This window comes from Anas platyrhynchos, chromosome 28 (genome assembly GCF_047663525.1).
Source record: "Anas platyrhynchos isolate ZD024472 breed Pekin duck chromosome 28, IASCAAS_PekinDuck_T2T, whole genome shotgun sequence".
NCBI classification, from domain to species: Eukaryota; Metazoa; Chordata; class Aves; order Anseriformes; family Anatidae; genus Anas; species Anas platyrhynchos.
The window spans coordinates 5,172,625-5,177,610 of record NC_092614.1 but is presented as its reverse complement, the minus strand read 5'-3'; positions in this window follow the sequence as shown (position 1 = coordinate 5,177,610).

Sequence of the window (4,986 nt, the reverse complement as noted above, 5' to 3'; positions counted from 1 at the left end):
CTATTTTCTGACAAGCTGCTCTTGAATGCAAAACATCCCACCTAATGATACGGGATGTGTGTTGCCTTCCTGTGATGCTGCTTTTCATTTCCTGCTTTATGCCCTTTCCCCAAAGAAGGCAACTCCTGAGTGGCAGGTAGGGAGGCCCAAGTATTTCCAGGCAACACATGTCAGTGTGGGCAGAAGACTCAGCTCACGTGCTGGAAGAGTCCAGTAAAGGCAAATGTTGTCAGTCTGGGTGACTCCCTAGGGACTCTCTGGGGCCCTTTTGATTACAGGTGACCCAGCTCCTGCCTGTGACCCTAACCCTGCTGACACTGCCCTCAGGGAAAACCTGCTGGCCTGTTTTGCCTCCTCCTGCTCTGACCCAGGGGTGTCTGTAAAGGGGGAGAGGTTGTGCAGGGCCCTTTCTGGATCACAAAAGAAAGGCCCAACAGGTCAGTGGCTGTTTTAGTTAGAAGGAATAACAAGATGAATGTACACAGAAAGGAATGCTTTCATGTGCAGGTGATCCTGCCTTCTACCAGCATCGGACAGAGCCAGGTGGATTTTCCCAAGACACACAGTGCAGATCCTGTCCATAGAGAATTCCTTCTTCACTCCCATAACTTGATGCCTTTCATTTTTTGCTTCAAAAAAAAAAATGAATAAAATCATACACCAACTCCTTACATGACGCAAGCTTATTTCTGTCATGACACCCACCAGTGATCAGTCGGGGCACTCCAGCACTTTCCTTGCCACTGCTACTCAGGCTAACAAATAGGATTCTCAGGCCTTAAGTTCAAGGCCCAAGAAAGCTGACATTCTCTTGTCAAGAGCCCTGGCTCCAGCGCCTTCTGCAAGGCTCCCAGTCCACCTCCCCTCTCTACCACGTCAAACCATGTGCTTTGCTCAAATGCTGTCCAGAATCTTTGCTGTACACTGTGTCACGTTCATGCACATGTTCCTCCCTTGTGGGCACTTGCCTGTATTGGGGCTATGTGGGACAGACTCAGCATTCCCCACAGCAGCCCCTAGAGTGCTGTGCTCTGCACTTGAAGCTAGAACAGCATTGCCATCACACCAACGTTGGGGCTATAGTGGAGCAGTGCTGACACAGCATCAAGACTCTCTCCAAGCCCCACAAAGCCAGCAGGTATGCACGTGAGCACGAGGTTGGGAGGGGACATCACCAGGGCAGCTGACCTAAACCAAGCAAAGGGATATTCCGTACTGAATGATATCACGCTCAGCAGTGAAGATGTGAAAGGGGAATGAAAACCAGGGGTGGGCATACTAAGTCAGTGCTTCCAAAGACTTCAACGAACATCACTTGCTGATGGGAAGTGGAGCATAATTTTCTCTCAATTTGTTTCCAAACACCCTTCACTCTTTTGTTTTATAATTATGCTTCCTTTTTCATTTAATTATATTATACCTATCTCAACTTGTAAGCCCTTTAGCTTAAATCACATTCTCTCCCAACATCTTGCTTTCAGCAGGGGGTGTGAGAGAGCTGTGTTTTGGAGTTTAGTAGGCAAGACGAGAGGAAGAGGGAACCTGAGAACAGCTGAACAATCACAGAACAAAATAGCCCAGAAGTGCCCACAGCACATATGTTGAAATGCAGCCTTCTGTATCTGAAGCCCTCTTTCTCCTGACCCTAAGAAGTTCATTGCTAATGTCAGTCCCCAACAAGGATGGGCCCACAACAGTTTGGATCCTTTCTTTAATTCTGTACCACAGGATTCAGAGTGTAAGAGCATGGTGGCAGTCACCCCTCCCTGCCTCTCCAGGCCAGGACACAGCTGCACTCCCCATGGCTAGAGAGTTCAAAAGGATGGCATTAGCTTTATGCACAAGGAGAAAGGCTGAGAAATCCTGCCATCTTTGTGCAGGCCCAGCCCTGCGTGGATCTGCTGCCGGTGCAGTGTCAGTGGTGTGTGGGGTGGGACAGAGGTCCCCCATGGGGAAACCAATGCCACACATACATCTGTGACTCATGGGCCTGGTGCTGAGTCATGCAGGGCCTGAAACCTTGGGCAGAAGTGGTACTGAACCAGAGGAACATGGGTCCTGGTGTTGCTGTGCTGTGGGAGGAGGGAAAGACCCTGTGGGTCCAACACAGAAAGCCAAACAGACGTGTATTGTCTACTCCCACCTCACAGGGGGATTCAAAGGAAACAGAGCTGAACTTTGGAGATGAAGCATACTTAGTCTGGGGCTAATGCGTGCAATTTCAGAAATGGGTAGGCTTTGTTATATGGATGAAATATACATGGAAGAAATATTTACCCTGAAGGCGATCAAGTCCTAGAGCAGATTGCCAAAGAGATGCTATTGGAGCTCCATCCTCTGAAAAGTTCAGACTTTGCCTGGACTTGATCCTAAGCAACCTGATCTGATGAGACCCGCTCTGAAAACAGGGTTGGACTACGTGCGTGCTGGAGGTGCAGCCTGTGATCCTCTGGAGGAGGATCATGCACAGTCACCACATACCAGCCTTGGAGGGATGCTGTTGACAGATCACTGTTTCTGTTAATTCCCAGGGTGACCCATGATCACGTACCGATATCATTCATGATATCAAAAGCGGGCGGAGGGAACAGCACTCATGCACACTGCTGCTTATGTCAAAAGATGCATGATTTCATGGGTGCACTCACAGACACTCCTGGATGCATACTGAAGTATATTTGGGAACGCACAGAGATAGTTGTGCACACAGTGAAGAAAACAAATACTGCTCTCCTGAACTCCAGAGTTTGGATTTTACTTTCAACTGTCTGTCAAGGAACATCCTGGATTGCTGAGGCCCTGCTGTGTTTTACCTCCAGAAGATATCGAGTGGTGGAAGGCAAGGAATCCTGAGCAGCAACTCTATCTCCTTCCCACAGGAGTGAGGGGAAGGCCTAGAGAGAGGTTTCTTTTGTTGCTGCTGGGTTTGTCTGAGAGCTGAGAGCTGCTGCTCTTTATTCTGGACTCAGATATCTACCTCTTGATCCAGGTTGGGAATACACTCATGTGTGGTGCCCAAATAGCCCATGCATCCTTCTGTGTAGTTTGTCTTTGGAAACCTCTCATTCACTGACATGTGCCATGTCTTGGTCAGGACGCCTCTTTATGGACAATTTACTTTTCCAGCTGTGTGGTCTGGCTCCTCTTCCTCCACTAGTGGGCCTAAACTGGGATGTCCTCTTCACACTCATGGCCTATGACCAAGCTGCGTGCATCTGCCACCCACTGCAGAACTGCAGTCTGGTGGGAGGCCTGTGGGCTGAGCTCCTGCTCCCCTCCTTGGCACAAGCGGTGCTCACCCTTTGTTTGCCCTGCTCTGGCCCTACACAATCGCAGCTCCTTCTGGGACTCGCTGTCAGTCATGCAGCTGCCTTCTGCAGAGAGCTTCTGGACTGCTGTGCTCCTTAAATACAACAGCACCACCAGTTTTCCTGTGCTCCTTGAGCTCCTGCAGGGTGCTCCTGGTCTCCCTCTGAATGTAGGCATGTGAGGAGACACAAGACACTGTCTGCTCACTCTCACTTGGCTGCACTTGTATCATGCCGGGGGCTACGTTCCCTCCTCTATACCCACCCCATTGCCAACTTGTCCCACAACAAAGTGGTGTCCATCTTCTCCAGGGCTGTGATTCCCTCTGCTCCATGCACCAACCTACAGCGTAAAGACCGAGAAGGTGAAGGAAGCCATGCGAAACCTGAGAAACAGAGGGAGGTTGTTTCTTTGTTTCCTCTGCTGTATTCGCTGTCTCTGCTTTCAGGGCCATGCTGTTTTCTCTACTCTCTTCTGACATGGAGGTCTTGGGGAAGCTGCCATCACTGCTTCCACAGCAGCCCTTATTTTCTTTCTTACCTTTCAGCTCCTCCCTCCTTGTTTCCTACCCTAGAAGCAGCCCTTCAGCACTTGGGAGGGGGGCCGAGAGAAAGAACTGCAGGAAGCTGGAAACAACACACACGGATACAAACCTGACTGATAGATGATGAGGGAGGAAGAGAGGAGATCAAATGTGGGCAGTCACAACACCAGTTGGTGGCCTATCAAGAAGCCACAGGGAGATCAGCTTGGGCCTTGCACCTCCTACAGCTGTGGGCTAGGACACACGCTGGGGTGGGTGCAGGACAGACCTATACAACCCCATGAGGGGACGTGCAGGGAAATGGGAGCCGGGAGGAGCACACTAGGGCAGACAGAGCAGGGTGTAAAAGGGGCTGCAGCCTGTACTTGCATGGCTGGGCCCTGCACATGAGCACCGCTGTCTATCCTGTCCTCTTCTGGAATATTTCCTTACATCTCCATAATCTCGCTCTGTCCCATGCACACATGTGCTGCAAGGAGAACGTAGCAATTCCTCATGGAGTGGCAGAAGTGGATTTGATGCTAGCCGCTGGAGTCAGACTCAGCGCGAGGACATCCCTGCCCTGTGCTGTCAGCTGCTGGAGCCAGGGGTCCCCGTGCAGCTCCTGGAGCAGGGAAAGGGGGTCTCAGCCTCCAGGAAAATGTGGCAAGTCCATTTGGGGTCTCCAAAAGCAGCTACTGGGGGTACTGGCCTGCGTCTATCTTCCCCAAATGGGCATGCTTGTCCCTGCCTGTGTGTCTCCTGGGTACGTGCTCAGCTACTATTGCCGTGAAGCCTGTAAATGGGAAAGTGGCAACTGTGCCCCTCAATCTGGGCAGAGACGCTCGACCGACGATGACAGCTCAATGGGCAGTGCCAGACAGCAGGGCCCCGTACGGTTTGGGGTGCGGTCGGGGCACTGTGTCCCCGGACCCGTTCCTGCTGCTGGCTTTCCACATCTGCAGCAGTGCCGGCCACAGCTGTGATACCAGCGCACCACAGCACCAAGCTCCCAGGCCCAGCCCAGCCTGACCCGTTGCCCTCCACTGGGGACGCTTCAGGCAGGCAGCTGCTTTCTCCTCTCCCGCTTCTCTCCTCTCTCCCTACTCATCTCCTACCCCGTTCACTGCCCTCCTCTCCCCTTCCCACTCCCA